This window comes from Rhea americana, unplaced genomic scaffold (genome assembly GCF_003343005.1).
Source record: "Rhea americana isolate MKP2758 unplaced genomic scaffold, rheAme1 scaffold_294, whole genome shotgun sequence".
Taxonomy (NCBI): domain Eukaryota; kingdom Metazoa; phylum Chordata; class Aves; order Rheiformes; family Rheidae; genus Rhea; species Rhea americana.
In genome coordinates, this window is record NW_028186417.1 from 467878 (window position 1) to 491844 (window position 23967).

The 23967-nt window shown below is 46.7% G+C and overlaps 1 long non-coding RNA gene across 3 annotated transcripts in view; it reads left to right on the top strand.

Moving 5' to 3' along the window:
* Positions 1–23967, top strand: part of LOC146593455 (uncharacterized) — a 331583-nt gene that overhangs the window by 229921 nt on the left and 77695 nt on the right. The window lies entirely within an intron of this gene.

A 23967-nucleotide genomic window follows, 5' to 3' on the forward strand; every position in this document is an offset into this window, starting at 1 on the left:
TGGTTCCTTGGTATTTATAGCAGGATTTGACATAAACTAGAATGAAATTGATTTCCATTCGCCCACACAGACATTTCCAGCCATTTAGCTAACTCAATTTTGAAAGTAATTTTAGGGCACAGGATCATGAGCAAAACTGGGGGAAACGGGGAAGAGGAGAGATTTGTGGTGCACAGGAAGGCCCGAGGTACCTGCTTGTCAAGGGGGATATTGCAGCGTCAGAGCCGCACGGAGCACCCACTCCAAAGCAGCTGGCAGGCGGTCAGTCACTGCCCAGTTTTCCTGCGAGTGACTTAGTGCTATGTCTGCACCCTCGGGTAAACCAAGACACTCGCTGCCTGAGGACAAACCCTTACTCAAAGCACTGCAAATGGGGAATATTCTGCCTGAGGCATTTTAGGTCCTTTCTGTTGTTATTACTCTAATACTGAGCAAAGATTTACAATGTGCTCCGAGATGGTGATTGAATGCATCTATGCTTAAAGACCCAATCGTGTAAGCAGAAACTAAACATGGTATATTTTTAAGAGGAATACAAACTCTGCATTAGTTTGCCCAGCTATCAGGGAATCTTTCTAAGCCTATCGCAGGGCTGCGCTTATTTTATTTATTTTAATATCCAATCTACTTACAGAGAGAAATTGGTTAGAGGAAATATAAAAGGAAAGTTAGGTAAAAGACCTGCAAGTTCCTCATTTGAAAAATGTATCACTGACTGTAACTAAAGCTCTTGTGGTATTGAATATTTTACTCCTCTCCCTCTCCTGCTATATGCCCCAAATTTTTCTTCTCCGTGCGTGTCAGCAGGGTAGCAAAACAGGAATGCCTCCCGTCACTTCTGAGAGGTAAGAGGGCGAGCGGACCACTGCACATCACCTCGCAGCCCAGGCTGGCCCAATAAAAGCAGTGAGGCTGCCCAGCATAAATATCAGCTGACATTAAATGTGCGTACCACAATCTAGCATTAATAGTGAGTCATCTGCCTGTCATACCTAGCGGTCGTATCTGTCACCGGTGGGGCTGGCGCGCACCCCAGTGCTGTCCTTCCCGAGGCCGTGGAGGTACCGCCAGCGCCGAGGCTGTGCTCTGCCAGGGCCGCAGGCGCATCGCTGCGCCACAGCCATGGCTGTGGGGGCCGGAGGGGCAGATCCCGGCCCCGGCCCTCGGCAGCCACAGGGCGGCCCAGAGCGGCCCGCTGGTGGCCAGCTCCGGGCAAGCAGGAGCTGCGGCCTGGTGGTTTTGCAGGGTGGAGCAGAGCCTGTGTCAGCTAGGGTGTGGGGCTTCCCGGAGAGCACCCATCGCAGGAAGATCCCAGCCAGGCGCCTCCGCCTCTGAGGTCGAACCGAGTGTTATTTTGGTCCTGTCTTTGCTCCAACTGCATCTCAGATTCTTTCCGGAATAGGGGCACAGCTTTATTACGAGGTGGTGAGGACCACAAGTAAGAAGTAGGGAACTGGCATTACTGCTCTTACTTCACAGGCAGGGTAGAGTGCCAGACTTGGCCGAGCCCATGCAGGAAGCCTTTGACACAGTCTGTTTGCCCAAGGTGTACTGTCTTTACCTGGACTTTTTTTCCTGTTGAGCTGGAGCTCGGGAATGAGTTAAGTGCTCTCCTTTCACTTATAGTCATGCTGTCAGAGGGCAGCTCTCGTTACACAAACTCTTGCAAGTGAAAGAGCCTGAACATCAGTGTGTCATCAGGGCCAAAAAAAATACAGAGCCAACTGCCAAAGTTAGACATGTGTAATGGCCTCCTATCCTAGCACGTGTCACATCCATCCGTCTGCCACAGCCAAGGGAGCGGAGCAGAGAGCTCGGTAACAGAGCAGGATGGTGTTTTGGAGCCGTACGACACGGACTCCCTGCCCAGGAGTCATACCGGTGCAGTTGCAACAGGAGCTCGGTAGCTGTGGCCATTTGTGTTGCATCACCTCCATAGCAGCACTCAGCACCAACGTGCAGGTGCAACAAGAAGTTCCTGTCCCTCTTTTCCCCCAGCTCTGCTTCCTCGTGGAGGGACATTGCTTTGTTTATGCTTTAGCAAGTTGGGAGGRGAGAAACCTCTCCACTGCTCAGCCTTCTGGCTCACAAGAGCTCTGGCCTGCAAGGCACGCAAGACAAGCCTCCGCTGTTACACAGAACGACCCGGCTTTGTAGGGGATGTGAACAACAAAATACTACCCTCCTCCAGAATCACTTCACAGAAGCTGAGCAGTGGAGAAGGGAAGACCACGCTTGCAGCGAGTGAGCTAAGTCAGCACAAAATAGCTTGGGATCAAACAGAAAATGTGCTGTTACCAATGCAAAGGAACAGCATAATCTGTATTCCTGGAAGCCATAGGGCAGCCCAGATCATGTAGATGGTTTAGGGAGGAGGTACACTGCGTATGACAAATGTCTCAGTTATGCCATACAAACAAATGGTCGTTTTGTTCTCCTGATGATCTACAAGGCTTAGGCAAGATAAGGGGCACACYGGAGCCCAAGCCCGAGAGCTAGCTTTGGGTCAGAGCAGCCATCTCCGTGCCTGCCACGCAGCCCTGCTGATGTCCCCTAGCCCTGGGCTCTCTTTTTCACCAGGTTCCTGGAGCTGAAGCCTCTTCTGTGCCCCAGAATTCCTCCCGCAGAGGAGACCTGAAAGCTTTGAATGCAGCCAAGAGGACACCTGTGGGATGATACGTTATTCCACAGCAATTACTACAGGAACAGACGGGTATTCAAGGAGGCAAAGAACCACATCTACCTTCTATTATATTGACAGAGTGCCCTTTCTGTTTACTTCCAGTTTAAAAAATCTTTGCAGCAGTGCTCAGAGTGCATCTCCCAACACTTGTTTCTCAGCAGCTTGGCAACAACTTTATAGTAAGAGCAGCAAGTTTCATATGGTATGAGTTAGATTTGTTTTTCACGGAAAGCCTTTGGGAGAAATTCCATTCCCTCCCATCTATACATGCACGCTTTTAAAAGCTGTGCTAGCCATTCCCTTTGAAGAGTCAAAAACCTGAACTTTTGAACCACTAGTTTTCTGCAGCCCTGCCAGAAGCGTATATTGCCAGATCTGTATCTCCAGAGTTTTTCTAACAACAGATCCCCGAAGCAGGTGTTTCTATCCAATGTTAAGTTTTTTGTATGCTACCAGCAGTAAAATGTGGATCAGGAGGCAAGTTTCTGAGTATAAATTGCAGCTGACCTTAGATGAAGTAACTGCTGTGTAAAATCACGTACAGAGTGTATGCAAAGGGAGTTATCTGGCTTTCTGATGGATTGAAGATCTAAATGGCAAATCTGGCCTCAGACTCATGCAGTTGTAGCCATGGGTCAGTACAAACCTGGGCCCAAACATGTACAATAAATAAAAGTGGAGAAACTTAGGAAAGTTCCCTTGTTGGCTTGGACAAGCATAAAAAAAGTCATTTGGACTTGCTAACCAGCCAGGACTGAACTGCAAGCACTGGAAAGATAAAATCATATAAACTACAACGTAGTAGGTTCTGCCAGGACCAAGCTATTGTAGTCTGGACCTTACACTTGAATAAGTGCAGTACTTGCAAGACGTGTGTTTTTTACCTACCTTTTTAAACTCCAGAAAGTCATGAGGGATCGAGTACCATCTTTAGTGAAAATTTAATTTGTCGAAGTTTGTTGTGTTTCCCTACTGATAATACAGTCCTTTCAGACAATCTGACTTGGACAGTCGCTTGGATTGCCTTGTGTCACCCCGCTCTCCGGATAAGGAGGGCCTCTGTCGTGTGCTTGGTACCCTGCAAGAGCCCGGGAGAGTTCAGGGGCGGGTGAAGGACAACAGCTAGTTCTTTCTGCTTACAGTCAGGAAATCGGAGTAAGAGCCTGCCCAAGGGAAATGGAAGCAGTAAATGTATTTTGGCCTTACTGTCTCACCAACACACTTGTAGCCTGAGACTAAGCTCAGAGCCATAAAGGAGCAAGTAGATTAGAAAGCACTAAGAAACGCCTCTAATGAAAAGAACTGAAAGCAAAGAAGGAAGGAATAAGTCAGGAAGAGCTAAATGGCACCTCAGACCTTGCTCAGCTTTTAGGGAGAGATCTATTAAAGGAGCAGAGAAAATGAAATTTTAATAGCAACACAACTGAGTCACAAGCCACAGCCACAGTAAAGACAGTCTAGCAAGAAAAAGGCTTAGAAGTTTGATTAAAATCAATATGAAGTATGTTCTTGTTGTGCTGTCCTGAGCTGAGTTTTATCAAGGCTCCCATCCTACCAGGATTGGCAAACACTTTTCTGTTCTCTCCTCCCTCTGGCTGCAGCATGCAGCCCTTGGTCCACCCTGTTGCTACGAAACATTAACAGAGCGGGCCCCAAGCACTGGAGAAGAATCCCAGCTCTTGAACTTGGCAAGGGGGAGAATAAACAAAACACCCCCACGCACGGGGAGACTCCCTTTCGCCAGCATGACCTAAATTCACACAGGAAGGTGCTCCTCTCTCTCTCCAGAGAGTCTAATGCCCCACATGCCTTACTCACAAGCTGCATGAAAGTCCTTTCTTGCCCACAGTGGAGCACCCACTCCACCACTGCTGTGTGATGAGCCAGACCTGCAAGTTGTCCCAGTCAGGCCTGGCAGTTGATGTGTCTTTAGGGAGGAAGGGAAGAAGGATATCTAACTCTTTCCTCATCCATCTGGCAGGGTGCTCATTGCATTACCACCAAGCTATCAGTTCTTCCAGATTTTTTTAGTTTATTTTTGATTGGGTGAGCATATGAAATTCAGCTTCAGCTGCAAATCTCTCCTGCCGTATGCAATGCTAGCAAATCTATCAAAATCATTATTCAGCGGATCAAGTCTCTGTTGTCCGCAGTGTCGAAGCCCTGGAAATCTGTGGCACGTAAAGAATGGGCTAGCAGAGACCTCACCAGTGGACACAGGGAAGGGTTCTGTGCTGACCACATTTAGCCGGACGGATAGTGCAAAGCACCATCCTCACCCCTTGCGCACAACCCTCTGCAAAAGCCAAGAGGTAGCTGAGGGAGTGCTCACAGGTCTTTGGATGGAGTGACGGGGTAAAAACTTCTCCTGGCTCGATGTTGACTTCTTGTGAAACGGAAGAGTAGCACAGCATTTGCTTTACCTGACCAATTATATAGCAGTTGTATTTCTACAACTACTGTTTATAGACTCATTGGTCTGAAGCCAGTGACCAAGGTGAAACTGCCTGATTTAAAACATTTTGAGATTTTTCTTTTGTTCATTGGACCCTGAAACAGAGCACAAAACTCAGCAGAAAAGGAAATAGGAAGCCTGACACCAAGCTAATATTTGGACATTTTGGGAGTAAAGTAAACGAATTTTGGATACCTGGAAAGATAGAAACCTTTCTGATGGTTGAAGAGAGCACAAAACAAGCCACTGCTCACCTCTTTCTCTTCTCAGCAAACATTTGGACAACAATTAGCTTTTTGGGCCAGAAGTTGCTGCTGACAGTGGCATTGACTTGCTTGCACCAAGATCTGAGTTCAATCCTGATACTAGCAAGAAACCCCTAAAAAAGAACAATTTATATGTTTTTTTCCTTCTGTGATTGCAGCTGTTTGCTCAATTCTGCAAAAGGTTCTCAAAAGGTCACTTTATGTAGCAGAGTGACTCACCACAGCCTCAGCCCTTGGGGCACTAACAGTTTGAGCAATGTTCACTGTCTAGTTTTCCAAAATATTAATGTTCATGAAAGGAAAGAAAACACATTGAATATTTTTAAGGCTAGAGTTTTGTAAAAGACATCTGGGTTGAAGGATTGTGTTACCTAATAAGCAGCAAGATCTTTCATATGGTGGTATTTCGCTACATACACAGGCTAAGCAGTGGCTCTGCCTTTTTCTGCATTTGGATTCCTTCCGTTGTGCCTTCTCTGTGGTCCCCCTTTTTAGTAAGCCACCAGCTCTTCAAAAATTTGTTAAGGTTCTTTTTTAATCACTGGACTCTCTACCCCTTACAGGGACTCCTTAAAAATCCTCCACCTCCACCCAGCTGTTCCTTTCTTTTTTGGCTATGCTCAGAGGATATTATGGAAGAGCTGGGAAATATGACCTTATTGGAGCTACAAGCAGATAATCTGTGTTTATAGAAATCCTTTTGCACAACAGTAGAAAGAGCTGGTTTGCTTGCCTAGAGGTGAACTTGAAAAAAAATCCCAGCTTTCAGCAGGATGCTGTTCTTTCTCATTTCCTAAGAAAACCTTCTGCCCAAAACACCAAAGAGATTGTCATCAAATCAATAACACTTGATTTTACTGAAAGCATCAGTGGTGCCCATTCCTCAAGATGGTCAAACACCAGAAGTAAGCACTTCTTTCAAAGCCAGGATATGATGATTTCCTGGGATTTTTTGCTGTTGGCCATAGTTTAGGGCTGACATCATCTTTGTGGTCTCTCCACTCATGACTTTGACCTATGAAACTGTGGCAGCATTTCTTTCTTCTTAACAGACAGGATGTTCAGCAGGCCAGGATGTCCTGAAATAGATCTGATTCCACTTTCTGGTGCCCTTCTTTGCTTAGTTTCTGACCTACTAGTCTTATCAGCCTTCTTTTCGCTACCAAAGGCCATACCCTCATCCAGTGGTGCCATATACACATGTCCAAGTATGTTGTGAGCTGTGGGAGGATGGGAAGATCGTGTGCAAGCCAAGTGGGGCAGCAGTCTGTTCTTTCATTAAACAAATAGACTGTAATAAATAAGTTTCCTGTAGTAAAAATGAGAGAGTGAAAAGATGCGAGTGGAATGGAGCCAGCATAGTATCTTTGCCCCCTGCCCCATCCCAGCAGCAGTTCTTTACAAAGTGATGGGTCTTCAGTGTCATATGTGGCAGGTCTGCTGGCCGTGACCCACGTGCTGGGACCAGAAGGGGAAGGAATCACAGAATGGTTGAGGTTGGAAGGGACCTCTGGAGATCATCTAGTCCAACGCCTCTGCTCAAGCCGGGTCACCTAGAGCACGTTGCGCAAGGTCACATCCAGGCAGGTTTTGAATATCTCAGAGGAGACTCCACAGCCTCTCTGGGTGACCTGTTGCAGTGCTCTGTCACCCTCACTGTAAAGAAGTTTTTCCTCATATTCAGGGAACTAGCATCAGAGGTTTGTTAGAGGTTTAGTGCGTGGCACTTCCACCTGTGGTGAGAGGCACCTCGGGAGGTTTGGCGGTGGAGCAGCCAGAGCTCCGGGGAGGCTCTTTGCACTTGGCATGGAGGTGGTTGCATGCTAAGGGAGGAGTAACTTCCTTGCCATTTTTTCCGTGCTCTGCATCTAGTCCCTATTAACTGCAGCCATAATCTAATAAAACATGCCAGCTTAAATACTGGCCCATGTACAGGCCCCCTTGGTTTTAATTATGCCCATATAAGAGGAAGGAAGGAAGGAAGGAAAGCTTGCTGCATTTTTGTTACATCGTTGATAATTAACATACCACAATGCTGTTACAGATCCCAATAAAAATAAAAAGTCTTTGCAGTTATAATGAGATATTCATGCATGGCAGCACCAGAATATAAACTAAACTTTTATTGTATGTGTTAGCTATGGTAAATGAAGCGAAACAGGGCTAAATTCATTACATACCGTCTCAGCTGCATCTCACAAATAACAGACCTTAAACATTTTCATCAGAAAGTCCATTTCCTCGTGTTGCCAACAGCAGTTAACCAGTACTGAATATTCTGTCTGCAGAGATGGCTGAACCTAAGGGTGATATAGGACAGTTGCAAACATTTGTTAAGTAATTAATATAACCTGTTTACAAGGAGTAACCAATAGCCACAATGTAATATATACTATCTTGCGCCTACTGCCTGTAACAGAGGAATGGGGATTTCTGCAGTAGAAGTGTCTGTCCTGCTACAGCATCTAAAGTGGAGGCAATGGTGGATTATGCAGGGGGAAACTGAGGCACACAGCGGTAAAGGCAAGAGCCACAAAAGCATTTAGGCCCCTGTGCCTTCCTGATTTCAACAGCAGTCAGGTGCCTTGGTGTGTTTGTGAAAAAAACAAAGCTGTGACCAAAGCTGTAGCCTCGTCTGTAGCAGAATTCAGAGCCAGAGGAAGGTACAGAGGATCAAAAGCACTGATCCTCCTTCCTTGGCTGTCATACTACCTTGAGTTCCTGAGATCATCAGCAGAAAGCTTGAGGCTGAAGGACGGTTGTTCAGTTTAGAAGGAGCAGAAAGGAAAGAGTGACGGACTTCTGCTTGCGCCTCACCGGTTCGCCTTGCGACGTGCCTCAGGCCTCCACTTCTTAGAGACCTTTAGCTCATGGTATTGTCTGTCCGGTTTGGAGGTTTAGGGGGGTTTTTTGTTTTTATTCTATAGCTAACTTTCCAGCTGACTTTCTTTTCCACCTGGCATCTTCTGCATTTATTCCTGCTGAAGTATCTTGCAAWTTGAAGAGTACTAACTACAAAACTGTCTAGTCTGATGCTGGTTTCATTACGTAAAGCTAGACATTTTCTGCTGATGATGCTTTCGCAACTTCAAAATTAATCATAGCGTAATAGAATCTGGAAGCTTTGGTTGTTAATTCTGTATTGAGTCTGCATCCCCATGTTTATTCTCATTTGTTCTGATAAGGTCCATTGTCTCTAATATTGCTTCGTAAAGGGTAAGAAATAAATCATTGGTATTTAGCTTTTCTAACCATCTGGTCTGGCTTACATCCCAAAATCAATTTTTAAGTTGGGCACAGTTCGTGTATTTTTGCTTTGTAACAGAGAACGGCTCTGGGGGGAGAAGGAAAACAAAGTTCCTAGTAATCTTACCCCAGGGAATAATCACTCTATGGATATTACACTCTAAACTCCACAGGTTTTTGTTACTGTCATGGTTGCAGTTGTTGAGCTGAGCTTTTGCAAAGTGCCAAAAGGAATTTCTTTATATTAATGGGATTAATACTTTGAACACCAATGGATTACTTTGAACAGTCGCCCTGAAGTATAAAAGTGTTTGGTTTTGGATGGGGAGTTTATTTGCTTTGGTATCACTCAGATACCGTTAATCTTCAACATGTGTATATGTTATAACACACTTCTCAGGTCATTATAAAATCATCCTGTGGAGTTAAGCCAATTGTTCTTAAGAGGTGTTGTTAAAATAATGAAATTTAGTGCAACTGGGAGCCACTGTATTGCCACAGATGGGAAATATATCTTGTACACTATAAATTTTTTAAAAATTATTTAGTATCTTCAATGCTCTGGGGGGCCATGTGGCACTGAGCACAGGGTAATTCCAGTTTTCATTAAAACATACAATAATGAAACACTTAAAGTCCATGGACGATGTTTTCGGGAACTATTATAATGATTAGAAAAGGAAAATGGGTTTAATAAAAGTTATAAACAATCATCATCAACCAAATCTTGTCCCTTTCTGCAAACCCCATCTGCCTTGCACATCTGGGCAGGAGAAGCAGGGAGCAACAGTACTCTATCTTGGCCACCCTGGACCAAAAGAGAAGGTGTTTGTGTTTCAGGGTCACTTGGGGACACAGCGCAGACGAAGAAACTTAAAAAGGACAGATTTGTAAGAGCAAACAAATCATTAGTAAATACCCATCTAATCATGTGTGACTGTCCTCAGCCCCTAGCAACCCGTAGCCTGGCTGCGAGGGGCTCATTTGCACAAAACCTTGTAGACACTTTACTTTGCCAGAGTGATGCAAAGGGATTTTAGGGCCAATATTTATTGGGGCAGATGGGACATGATATAAAGGGGTCATGCCCTGATGAGAATAAGAGTAGTACACCCAAAATTAATGAAGTTTCACTGGTGTAAGCAAGAGGAGAATAAAGATCGTCACGTCTGAGCAGTGGTCAGGATGGGTCAGTGTACCAGTTCCTCCCTCTGCATCAGAGTCTGAGGGCAAAGACACTGGCACCTTGGACATCAATTTGGCCTGTGGGAGGAGAGGGAGCAGCCAGATGATCCATCTGCAAGCCTACAGTTGCCTTACCCTTCACAAGTACGTGGATCTGGAGTTCCTTGGTCAAAGTTTTTGCTAGCAGATTCTGTCACACCTTTTTCTAAAGCCTAGCAGATAAAAATTTGTATTTTTTGATGTGTTTCAGCCATCAAGATGAGAAACACAAGGTAAAAATTGCAATCTCTTAGTTAAAATAGTACTGGCCAGACACTGATCTACTTGTGCCACGTAGTATTTTACCTGTACAGATAGCTCCAGTGAAATCACTGAATGTGCCTCATCGTGAGAGGGGGTACAAAGCCGCTGTGTTTAGTAGGGCAGTCTGCTAGCTCTTAGAGCTGGAAAATTCAATCAGTATCTGGTGATTGTATCTGGTGAACTTTTAAGCGATGAGAAGTTACAGTCACAAATTACACCAAGTGGATGAGTATTCTGAAAAGATGATTCAGGTTATTTGAATTTGACATCTAAAGCACAGTAAGCTTGCAACAGAGTGCTGCCCTTCCTTAAGGGGAAATGTGGGATTTTCACACTCAGCCTCTTTTATCCCAGCGTCCACAGTATTCTGTAATTCCCTGCCGCCCTGTTGACATGCAGCATCTTTCACCATGGTGACGAGGGAGCCATAAGTAAGAAGTAGCTTGTCTTTTCGCCCAGGGGAGAAGAAATTTAAGAAAATGCAGGAGAGGGAGAAACTCCAGTGAAGAAATGATTTAACAGGGAGCTGCTTGGTCAAACGTAATAATGCGTACTGCTGGGTATTACACAGGCTTTTCTTGAACCGGTGGATTGTTTATGTCATTTGACCTTTAATGTGAGCATCAACCTCTTTAAGAAGAACCTAAGGCTCCAAATTGAGAGCCCAGGTGTGGCCAAGTGTGAGCACCTCTGTTTTGGGTAACCCCAGAGACTCCCGCATATCACACTGAACTTTCAGGTAAACTGTGCCTTTCTGTCCTTGGAAAGCAGACCCCGTCCTAGGCTGGGGAACAAAAACCCACGGCCAGGGTAACATACCAGTCATGGGCAAAATTCTGGCCAAGCGGTGAGCAARGTTTACGTGAGAGAGCTTTGCTAGGAGCTACTGCTGGGAAGGGACTCTGCTGCCTTCCCTCCCACCCTTGTGCTCCGGCCACGAATCCTCCCCGCAGTGTATATAGACACCAGGTTGTAACCATGCAACAGCAGATTGTGTGTTCAAACCAGGAGGAAAACAAGATGAGGAAGCGGAAGCAACCCCTTTTCTTGCTGTGAGTTGAGGGCTCTCTGACTCAGCCACCTTCAGCAGCCTAACTCCGAGTGTCAAATAGAATGAGGTATGTAAGACAACAGGGCCATTTCATCTGCCCATGCCTGATCTTCCTGCCCAGCCCGAGCTGGGCGCGGAGCCGCAGAGAAGGGCGAGCACCCCGTGCGGAGCAGCCACCGCAGCTGGGGCTGGCCTTGGCGTGGGCCCAGCGCAGCCCGGCCCGGCTCTTCCCCAGCATCGCGCCTGGGCCTTCTGCTGGCTACTGACCTAAATTAGGACTGAGCAAAGAGAGCAAGCAGCTGCCCCACCACTGTTGCTCTGTTTTCAGCATGGATCGAGCCTCCCTAATCCCTTCGGATTTTATATCTACCAAAACAGCTTGGGCCCATCAGTAAATTGCAGTGGCATATGGTCCAGGTTTATGAGTAATCTGGCACACGCTTAAGGCAAGGAAGACGTCATCTTTCAGCGAATACAGAAAATATTGCGGGGCTTTTTCTTTATGACTGTATTTAATACATTTGATGAGAAAGCTGTGAGAAATGTTTACCTTTTAAGCCAGTCCTCTTTAAACTTCAGCTGCCGGTTGAAGCAGCTATGTAACAAGAAACAAAACATAAATAAAAGGGACACTTGGGGATTGCTGAGGGTGCTGGCAGCCGCTGCTACCGGTCACCCCATCAAGAGCATCTGACAGGGCTGGCTGCGCGAGGGCAGTCCCCAGCATCACGTCAGCCCCTTTCAGACCTCTGCCACCTTCTTAGAGCTGAAGAGGTTCTGAAAATCCAGAACTATTCCCCTGGATGTGACATACACCACAGGGCACAGCCTCATCCTTAGAAGACAGAGAAGTCAGATCCAGCTTGGCCTGGTCTGAGAGCAAAAGACCTGGTCTTGGGCACCTTGGTGAGCCAGGGACCCCTTTGCTGGGTTGTGCCAGCAGGTGTCCAAGCAGAGTTTTGGGCTGGTCTGTGAGATAGTGTGAATCCAGTGTGAATTCATGCAGCGTTGGGTTTGTCTAGGCAACTCTCCTAAAGACTTCTAGGTCCCAGTAGAGCAAACCTCTTTCCTACAGGTCCTGTCTGTTTGCAGGGAGATTAATGCTACGGGTGCTTTCAGCTGACGTTAGCCAGTACATTGGCGGTCCTGGGAGGGGATCGTCCTCCGCCAGCACGGATGGAGGGCTCAGGAGATTCCTGGCCCCCTCCTGGCTCTCCTTCAAAGCTAGGGCATCTCTGGAGGGGTGGGAAAGGACAGGAGGGATTCAAGCAGCCATGTGAGGTGAAGGGCTGAAACGATGTTGCAAGAGCTTTGACTTTGCAGTTAACTCATCTCTCTGGGTCTTACAGTGAGGGCGCCTTTCCCTTCAGCTCCAGTGCAGAGCTGATAGCTTTTCTTCCCTCTTCCCCCTTAAACTGCAGTGGGCTCCAGATCCCAGTGCTGCAGAGGGCTTGAACTTCCTTTCACTGTTCCGAAGGATTCAGCTTTCCTCATGATGCTGGAGAGCCCAGCTACAGGAAACCTCACGCTAGCCAGCTCTTTCCTAATTCTGCATTACTGGGCTCCTTGTGCTATGTAATGCTTTGGCAACGTGAAATGTTTTCTTTGGTTGCATAGACATAGCCTGTAGCTGTAACATCGCAGGAATAAATCATCTAGAAGGCGAGCGTCCGTGCTTCCTTCCCTGAGCCCTGGTCGGCAGGGTGGGGGGTAGGGAGGAGATGTGTTGCTGGCCCTGACCTGCCTCTCTGCTTTCTGTATTTCAGGCCAGCCCGGCACAGGTCGGGAAGGCGCCGACTCCAGTGCGCCGGCACACATGGCGCGCGCAGGGCCTTGGCTTTCCCACGTGCTGCCGCCGGAGCAGATTAAAGAGGCAGGTCAGAGTCTCCTCTGACAGGGTCCGAATCRCCCACCGTGGGTCTCTCTCAAAGTATTTGTGGCTTATTTTCATCCCACGGGGTGGCTGAAGAGATCGCCAGTGGGAAGTGTTTAGTTGTGAAGGCAGGTGACCGTGCAGGCAGCAATCACGAAGAGCGGCTCTGAGCTTTGGCTGCCCTGCGAGGCCCTGTGTGTCCTGCTGCTGCTGCTCCCCGCTTGGAAGCACCCAGAAACCCTAAGGAAACTTTCAGTTCTCAAATCCAATAAAACAAAAGGGGATCAGACTTTTCACAGGGATATCAACGGAGTTTGCACCAAAGAGTTTACAACTTAAGAAAGCCAGAGAAATTAGGTGCCAAAGATTAAATCGGTGTTAAGTGGTCTGGCCAAAGTGTGTTTAATTTCTCAGGTGCTCAGTCTTACTCTCCTGTTACATATAACAGAGCAGCTTCAGCTCCTTCTCCAGCTGTTCTTATGGAAAAGGAATTTCTCATGTAAAGAAAACAGAATGGCTTGAAAAAATAGTCTTTATGCCTTTTTTACATATCAGAGAAAGCAGAGATGGCACATATTCCTTTTTGAAATCTTTAGCATGTTTAAAGCTATAAAAGCCAAGTCCAGGCACCAAAGAAATCAGTGGAAGTCTTTCACCTGAGTTATACAGGCTAGATTGGACACACAAACATTGTGTGTTAAGTAATACCACCCCGCAGCATTTTTTAAAAACTCAACTTTTGGTGGTTACCAGATGGCCTGTTCGGAGGAAATTATGTGAAGTAGCAAAGCCACTCCATCAGCTGGTTCGATTTAGTTACAGATGCAGGAATTTTAGTGGCTAGTTTCAGGGAAGTCCTGCAGTCCATATGTTTGTAGCTTTAGAGAGAATTGCCATAGAGCTTGGTTTAGAGGAACCGTGGAAGCGCCGGGCCACCTTTTCGTACCGTRGATGCAGAACATACCGTCACATTCGTGCTGCACCTGCGAGGACTCAGGACACAGAGGGCCTTAGCCCAGTACATCCTTCTGCTCCGGTCTTCCTGCAGAAGACGAAGGGGTTTGAATGGTGCGTTTGGGCAGACCAGGACAGGCGAAGAGCGAGGACTAAGAGCTTGTGAATTCGCAATTCCTCTTGTTGTTTTGGCGAGGTTTCTTGTAGTGTTCAGCACTGACCTAACGTTGAATTAACTGTGGTAGGCAGTGGGCAAGTCAGATTTTCGGGCCTGTTCGCGATGAGTTCACATACTTGCAGAAGCTGCTGCAAAGAGTATTGAGTGGTACACAGCAAGGATGCCCTTCTTTCTGCCCTGTCCCAGCACACCTGCCCGCAGGCACCCTCAGTGCAGGCAGGATTTACGTTATATGTTGAAGGCTTGCAGAAATGAGGTGGGAGAAGAAAATACGTAACTGTACTTCACTGTGAGGCACTCAGATTATAGAGCACGTACCTAAAACATAGCAATTCTTCTCTTTCTACAGGTTTTGATGGTTTAAAAACAAGAAGAGGAAAGTAATAGCAGTTGTAGTAAAGATGGACAAATTCATTTCCTTTGCACAGTGGCCAGTCAGCTGACAGTCACAGGGATAAAAACTGTAGCTGTATTTTAGTGACTGGGTTATTCTGTGAGCAGTAGTATTTTATGTGCTGAAATGGAGATTAAAAGTGCTGCCTGTCAGGCAAGAAAGCCTGCTTTGCGTGGAGGAGGAAGCGTTTTGCAGCTTGCTSTTGTGCTTGGTGCTCTGCTTGCTGGTGCTTCCTGTCTGCGTTTGTGGGTGCTGCTGCTGAGGGAAGTACCAGGGAGATGCTGAAACGAAGCGTTGGCTTTTCTGACTTACTTTTTACAGAGAAGAAAAAGAAATAGTTACAGAGCTTGACTGGGACTTTTAGAGCGCTTTGACTGCCATGTCTTCCTTAAAAACTGCAGTACTTCCCAGTGAGGGAAGTGACAGCCAGCTGCCCTCAGCTTCCACAGTAACTTTCCTGGGCACTAAAAGAAGCATCTAGGTGAGTCTGGGGGATGCTTACAGAAACCCTCAGGAGGCATCTGCTCTGCAGGCTTTCTTGCAAACTGTTAGGAAGCTACCATTTATTGCCATTAAAATAGCTGAATTGAGCTGGAGGAGTTTGAACCAAGAGTGTGAAACAGGAGCATAATACAGCTTTGTTTGTCAAACTACTTTCTGCAGAATAAATTTTCCATTTTTGTTCTTTTTTGAAAACACGATCTACAGACTGATCCGTCTCAAAAGCCGTTTCTTTTATCAAGAACTTGTTACTTCTGCACTGTATAGTTTGGTCTCTTTGAAACAGGACTTCAAAGCTTACTTAAAGAGCAAAAATCTCTTCATTTTTTGACAACTTGAAATTTCTTACGAAGTTGTTCATTAAAAGGATTCAGAGCCCGTCCATCCATCTCCCCGCCCCAGCAAAGGTGCAAGTCAGCTCTAGGGAGAAGCAGATTGTTAACTGAAGCGGGTGCCTAAGTTTCCGATTCTGGAGGCAGAGACTAGAGAGCCAAAGCGGATGCCGTGGCGGCAGCCTGGCGCGAGGCTGGCCTTGTCACCCCTACCCAGCTCTTTGACTGATTCACGTATTTATGTGTGGCAAGTACATTCATAGTGAGGCCCTACGTAAATGGCTTTGTATGCAGAGCTGTTGAGTACCGCTTAGCTGATACGGAGGAACCCACAGCTGCTGAAGAGAAAGAAGTTGAGTGTCCGCTGGTAGACTTGGGTGCTAAACACTGAGCTTGAGCAATGTTTGCCCCTGCTTGCTTACATCCTTTAGCAAATGGGCATCAAGAATGAATTGATGCAAAAAAATGTAGTGTCGCCAGCTGAAATATTGTCTTTCCTCCCAGTCCTTTYTATTGCAGTTTTCTTGAGCGCCAGTCAAGATCTGACCAGATTATGGAGACAGATCCCACAGACATAAACCCTGTTCCCAAGCTCGTGCCTTCTAACTTTATTTCTCCATGATGAAGTGGAGAGCATACTTGCAACAGATACAGGATTTATAAYAAAATTTCAAATTAGGGAAGTCTCCAGGCTGCCTCGCCACATTTTGAAACTCACAGAGGTGGGCCTCAAGAAGCCCTATAATAATTAATTTAAATGTTTGATTTTAAAAATTGTAAATCTTTGAGATTCTATTTATTCAAATCTTATGAACCTCACTGGCTCAGATTTGCAGCTTTTTTCTACAGTCTTTAAAGTAGGACGYCGTGCAGTTTAAACAAAGCTTGTTTTTAAATGAAATTTGATTTTTAAGGTGGAATGTTTTTATTGTTTATTTTCCATAGTCTAATTCTGCATGTTGGAAACTTAAAGAAAAACTAAAATCTACTGTGAAAGGGTGGGATCGATCCCATGTGATCTTAGAGGCTGTTATATAAAAATCTCCGTCTCGGATTGGGGCTTTCTTGAGCAGCAAATTGTTGTGGCCTTGGAGAATATGCAGGGAAAATATCATTTACGCTTGCACCATTCTTATAATCTTACGTTCGGATACTCTTTCTGGGATGTCTGCCACGCACCACTCCTAGTGACAGGAAATTGGGCTGGATGGATGTTTGGTCTGAACCGCTAGCGCTGCTGTGGTGTTAGTAGTAACTTAGGAGTATGGTCCATGTAACTCTGAAGATCAGATACGGTGGATAATATACTTTGCTATAAAGCTTTGGGAGGAAATAGGTGAACCARATCTTGCGGTAGTAGGTTAAAAGGTAGCCGAGATCTCGGTATCGAGCACGTACACTGATCAGTGATGCATACCTGTAACAGAACTGCCGCTTGAACCGGGTGCGGTGGCGTGGAGGAGACGCCGTGGCGCGCTCTAGCTGCGGTTTGGTTTAGGAAGAGAAGGAAGTAGCTCGCTAGGTTTATTAGCTGTGCTGGCAGAAGGGGAGAGAGGAGCGTTTGCCTTGTCGTGCCATCCCGCTGGCTCCTTAACGGCAGCTCCCTGGTGAGCAAGAGGCCGCGTTCCCCTTCGGCTGGCTCTYGGTGAGCGGGCTGGAGAGCATCTCCCTTTCCCAGACTTAGGCAAGGGGATGCAGTAAATGTGCTCTAGGCTGTTGGGCTTGGCAGGCCCTTCTGATTTTTTTCCTAAAGCAAATTCCTGGAGCTCTAAGAAAGGGGCCAAAGATATCTCTAGTTCCTAGAGAGCYGGGGGCATATGCTCAAAGTTCTTATTTTAAGTGAGTGTTGACAGGATCTTCACATCGTGCTGATTTCTTGCTGCTGATTTCTTGTTTGCCGGGTTGGCTCAGGGACACGGCCCCACGTAGCCCTGCYTCTACCTCTCGTCTCTGAAGCAGAGCGGAGGCAGCTGGTGTCTGTGCGGGCCTGCCGCTCTCGAAAGGAGACTGCCCCCGACCCCGTGCAAGGCCCGGGGCGGCAAAGCTGTGTTTTGTAGCCTCTCTCCTTCAGCAGGCAGCTCGCCTTTATGCTGGTGGAATTACACCGGGGTGGTCTTGCCTCGCCGGGCTGACAAGACCGTATTTCTTCCCTAAGACCTGTGCRTGGCGGCGGGAAGCAGCGCGGCCCCGAGAGGGCTCAGCGGGAGGGGGCAGCTCCCGGCGTGTGAACGCTGGGCAGGCGCTGAGCCTGCGGCCCGGGGAGCGTGCCTCCCCCCGGCACGCCTCCTCCCCGCCTTCCGGCTCGCCCGGGGACCTCGCTAGACATCTCACCTGTGTTCTCCAGGTCTTTAACTTCATCCAGTTGCCTACGCAGTGCTTTTCACTGCTCTTAAGTTTTGTATATCTCAGTCTTCACATCTTCCAGTAATCTTTAGCAATTAGCGCTCAAGACTTGCTATCTTTGATAACAAAATTACCAAGAGAGTTTTTAACCAAATAAAACTCCAAATGTGACAAAATCTTTCTTGCATATTCACCTGCTGTCTGTCTTCAGCGGAGGAAAGCAGTGATCATAGAAGGTCAACATTTACCTCTAGTTGCCACACAGTGGTGCCTAAGATACTGTGGTTATCCCTTCCTGTTTGTTTCRGAGGAAGGTGTGATAGCTTAGTCATTCTCTTAGAGCTTTTGTTGGAAGAGACTGACTTTAAAAAAAGCCCAGAGATATCGGTAATATCACACAGAGATTTAGGCAAAAATTATCCCAGTGCTCTAGGCAAAGTTTTCATTAGCAAATCCAGMTGATGGTAACAAGAAATTACATGATAGAGAATAAAAATGAATACAGAGAAGAAAGAAAAAAAGAAAAGTATTATTTACTGTTGACTCTACCRTGCACAGAAACAGAACTTGTGAAGTAGTCACATGTGGTCTCATTTGTGGTGCTTTCCGTATTCTTGGGCAGCCCACATTTTGCAGACTTTCAGATAAACCTAAAATGAAAACTGCCCTTCCCATTTTCCACTGGGGGGGGGGAACCACAGCTCCCCTTTGGTGGAGAAYGGCGTAGTCAGCATGCCTCGATCCAGTACGCAGGGCTTTAAGTTAAAGCCAGGAATGAAGCAATGTTCAAGTCRCAGGTTATTGCATTTGGAAATTTTAGTACGAGGAAGAGCAGCAGCTTGGCTTCCGAGTCGTGGTGCTTCCCTTGCAGACAACCTTGTTTCTGTGACAAGTCCTCGGACTCCCAAGTCCTGAGAGGTGCAGCTAAAAGGGGTTGTCTGTCCTCATGCCTGAAACCTGGGCATCTGCCTCGTCAGGCTACTGGGTCTTGCCTTCGCTGTTAACCGCGCAGAGCCCTGAGTGCAAGCTACCTGCTCCTGCATTAGAGATGAAAGCTGCTTTCTTGGGTTTTTGGGTTAACATATGGCAGATCACACCCCGCAGAAGAAATTACGYTCCCCAGCTTCTGCTGTAAGATGGCTGTGGATGTAGGAGGATTATAATGACTTGCTTGGCAGGATAGGAAGTAAATGGGGAGCCTGGAACTTGAGGTCCGTCCCTGTTGTGCTAATGAGCAGCCGGTAGTGCTGGGGTGAAAGGCACTCGAACACGTGCGGGCAAAGCAGGTAGCTGAGCACAGTGCCAAAGTGCCTCTCGCCTCAGCTTCGGAAGAGAAGAGCTGGAGGCAGAGACATTTGGGAATGCAGCCCTGATCAAAACTGAAGGAAAGAAAAAGTACAGCAGCAAAGGAATTGAACATGGGCTATCATCATTCAAAATATATGAGCACATGCCCTTGATGCTCCAGGACACAGGAACTCTTAAGCCTAGATAGAAACTCTAGCAAGTTGATTTGGAAAATTAAAAGTCAGGAGGCCTGTTTAACAGGGAAGCTGTAAACATATGAGGCTTWTTTGACCAAAAGTATGTCCCTAAGGCCATTTTAGGCACCTGTGTTTGGTAGCAACCCATCTCTGCTTGAACTTGCTGTTTGAGACAGCCAAATATACAGAGGCATCTAAAGTGTCTCCCTCCTACATATACTCTCCRTCCCATTCATAACAACAGAGGCATCTTAACTTGGCCAAAATCTGTCATGATTCATCTCCCATTTCTAGACTCCTGACTTCTACAGTTTTAAGTTGTGCCAAGATCTCGGAAATGAAGTCCCCGAGGATGACTAGGAGACACTGAAATTGAGTGTTTCATTTTTCARTGTCCTTATTTTCCTTATATGTCCCTTTTCTTAGTCTCCAGAGAATGTATAAGAGTGATACTAGATACTAAGATACTGATCTCAGCCACAACTAGTCTCAGCCATGTCATTCATAATCATGACATCCCACAGCTCAGCCTTGTCTCAGTTTCTTTTGCTCCAGGCTGCTTTTTGCTGCGTTTCATCAGATGACCATAGGTTGTGCCAACACTCAGAATATGTCTGAGTGGCAGGAGAGTATGACATTCCTCACCAGCTATTGCCTCTAATGTATTGCAGTGATGGTCAGTGCCAGCATTTTTTTTTCTGCTTGGCAAGATCAGCCCTAGGACGGAGGAGATTTGTTAKGCACTTACGATACCCCTCCCAGCCTGCTGGCCGTAAAGGCTGCATTGGTTTTAGCTGAACGTCAGACTGTTGCCGTTATGCCCTTCTGGGCTGTGCCCCGTCCATCTTTCACAGCCAGCCGCTCCGTTGGCAAGCCCCTTGGCCAGGGTCTGCAGAAAGGATGCTCTGAAACCAGTTCCCTGCATCAGCTTTTGGCCAGTCTCTGTGAGACAGAACCGTTTCCACTCCCGAAAACTGTGCAGCTCACAGGGAGTGGTTTTCAAGAGCACCTAGCACCGGCTCAGCTGTGGGCTGGTGTCAGTGATAAAGTCCCCTTTATTTCCAAGTTACAACATTAAGCTTTGGTTAAAAGTTTCTGAAAATCCTCCCTGAGGTACTTTTTTCATAAACACCAACTAACAGACTGTTGGAGGTGAGGGAAAGGAAAGGGAAATCTCTGCAGCATGTAATTCCCAGGGCTCACCTTCTTTCAGACCAATTCTTCACCTTGCTTTGGGGATGACAGATAAAACACAACAGAGGACGGTGCGCATGTGATCATTTGGACTGGCCCCTCCTTGGCTGGTGAAAAGGGAGAAAACACAGTGCGTTCAACTCTTCCCTTGGCTTTGCTTGGGAAGTCTTGTGGCCGGGGTGGGGGTGGGGGTGGTGGGAATCAGCTAGATTGTGAAAAGATCCCTCTTTCCGTGGCTCTGATTCTAACTTAGGAGCAGAACGGGCATGTGGCACCAGTTCTGTCCTTTGCTTTCCTCTTACTGTCCTTCCAGCTTAGGAGCTGTGGGAGCTCCGGAGACCTGAGGGTGGTCTCCTGATAAGGCAAAGTTCAGGGGTCAGTGTGGGTCGGTGCATTGGCTCCCAGCAGCAAATACTGGTACCTGTGGGACCAGTGGGGTGTATCTGAACCTCATAAATGCCACTGGAAAAACCTGGCGCAAAGCAAAAGTCAAAAGGTGTTATATATGGTAAGAGACAGAATAATATGTACTGGGAGAGAGGAAGGTTTTCAAACCTGGAGTTGAATCCAAAATCCACATTCACTCCTTCTCCGTAGAGGCAGATTTGAATGGGACCATCCACTATACACTGCTTTTAAAACAGGATGGATTGTGTATTTTTCCCTCCCCTTGGAAAACCATGCAAAATGGGAAGGTAAGATAGGGATTAAGCATGCCCCTCCTGAACTGAGCAGGTGATTTACCTTGTGTGATAGTCTTCAAGCTGCAAGGTATTAAGTCAGCCTGTTAGGTGCAGACCTGTGAARCCTATACCTCTGCAGGAGGGAGCAGCCTTGCTACTTTGCTGGTGCTGTGATGGGAGCCGGAACCACGGCCTTTAAGTTCCTCCCGTCCATTGCGTAGCTGAAGTGCACATCTGCTTGGGAGGGTTGAACAGCTGCAGTGCAAAAAGTGACCCTTGCTGAAGTGCAGGTGTGGTAGCTTCACTTGTAAAAGCTACCTTGTTCCTCTGCTGTGCCTGGAGCTAGCATAGAAGTGAGGAAGGAGGCATTTCTGAAAGAGTGTGGGAGCTTTTGAATCCTTCTAGCCTTAAAGATATTTTTTATAGGTGTAACTGCATGAGAAATGTTCTCTTTTGTCAAAGTGGTGTGTCCCGGCCTATTTATGTTGCCCTTGATGTTCTGTTTTTATCTCACAACTTGATGACTCAGAGTTTGTCACTGTATTTGTAGCTATGCGCCCGTGTCAAGTATTCTGCTGCTGCAGGACACACACTCTATATCCCTGAAAGCAGAAGGAGTTAAAGCTTTCAAATTGGCCTATTCATGCTAATAAAGTACCTTGGAACTGGTCCAGCAAGCAGACACCTGGGTGTTATTCTAGCATCTGACACCTCTAGAGAACCAGAGCCTTGATGAGCTTTATAGACTAACAGAAATCTTGGAAAAGAAAGGAGGCTTTCCATAGAAAATGGATTTTCAGGGCCAGCTGAAGGACATGATGTTCAAGATCATTGCTTTAAAATAATTTCAGCTGCGGTTAATGTGAAGCAAAGAAGAAAAGAAAACCCAAGACAGTGAAAGGATAATTAATTCTGAGTTTGAACTGCAATTTGAAAGGGCTATATTGTGAAGTGACCCTTTGCCAACTTACATCTGAACTGGTTTCTCATAAAACCCTCTTCCATATGAAGTGTAGTGTTGTTTTACTTTTATACCATATGCTTGTTCTCCTCCAGCGTTGTGGAGTGACCTTGAATTCAAACCRTTGCTGAAAGAGACACCTGTCAGAAGGAGGTACTGCACGGAGCCCTTAGCGCGGAGACCCCGTCCCGCTGCAGCCGCGCTCCCTCCGCGGGCAAACCCGGCTTTTCCAGGGTCTGACACACGGGGCTCGTCTTAGGTGATCCTTTGAGCTCCCTTCGGCCTGAATAACTGGAGCTTACGCCTTCTCCAAGACAAGTTTTACTGAGTGTTATGAAACAGTTTTTGGCTGTTCAGCCAAAACTGGGAGCTACAGTGTCACCGCTGCCCCAGGCACTGAGGCCCCCTGGTTCCCACAGGCTCTGGTCATGCTGGCGCTTGCCGGGGAGGAGCTAGTCCGGGCACTGCCTTCCCAGCACGACCCTGCCGGGAAAGGAGCTCGGCTGCTGTCGTCCACAGCGCAGCGCAGCCATGTCGCCCCGCAAAGCTTCACTTCTCTGAGGCAGCTTTCTCCTCTGAGTGAGCTAATGCCAACAGATAACCCTCTCTGGCTCCATCCTCGTCWACCTCTTGTGTCTCCTCCCGTTTCCAGTTTGTAGAATCATCGAATCAGTAGGGTTGGAAGGGACCTCTGGAGACCATCTAGTGCAACCCCCCTGCTCAGCAGGGAAACAAGTGGCCTATACAGGTTTGAACCTACGACCGTGGCATTATTAGCCCCAYGCTCTAACCAACAGAGCTAAACCTTATCTCGTATTAAATTTCTCCAGAAGTTTAGAGATACTTTTTATAAGAATAGGTTCCAGTGACTAAAACCTGTTCTGAATATGGTGTTTATTACTGGATAATTCTACWGTAATTTAAAAAATATGTATTTCTGGCCTACTCATTCTTCCTCAGCTTATGTGGACTCAAAATAAAAAGCATCMAGGCCAGAGCTCTAATGAGATTCACGTTTTGGACATCATGTTACTACAATAACGCATTTCACACTGTTGTTTCCTAATTTGCCTAATCGAATAAAAGGAGATCAAGCATTACATAGCCCAGCCTCCCCATTCCAGCAAGGTAACACGGAACCCATCAGTTTTGTAGTTCAGTTAATTTTCCCTATGCAGGTTGGCTAAACCACATAATTTAATCAGCATTTTACAGTTCAATCAATAGAGACAATGTATTTGGGGTGTTGTCAATACCTGTGCAGCTGTCCCAAGTGCCAGGGAGTTGTAGAGTATGTGGATAATGTGAAGAGGTTTTGGGCAGGAGTAAAGGCCACTTGCAGTGGTGCGGTAAATGCTCACTGGGGAATCAGGATGTCTTCGTGGTACATGTTCTTTGCTTTAGCATGTGGCTACCTTGTAAATAAAATACTGTACTGTGACCCTGTAATCAGACCAGACACGAGAGGTTGCCCTTTGCTGTCAGAAGCCAGTCTAGAGGAAGAAGGTACCTCACTCTGCTGCTGCGCAGGTGGCCGGGACCAGTGTGGTACATGGTTTCTCTGCTCTCAAGTAGGTTCTGTGCAAGGGATTTGGTCAAAGGAAAAAACTCCCCATAGTTGCTTCCAGTTTTCTAAGTAAAATCAATAGACAAGAAGTGTATTTCAAGTGCATGTACTTCTCTGCTAATGTCTTAGAAAGAGCATGACATTATGAAAAAAAATGTTTCTTCTTCCTTCCTGCTATTATGGAAGGCTCTATTCTAGGAGTGCCTAGAAGCTGTCAGAATTGGTGCCGTCAGTAGGTGGTCACCAGGACATTCTTAACCAGCAGTCTGTTGGGGAATGAAAACACATTTTTCACATGTCATCAAAGATAGTGC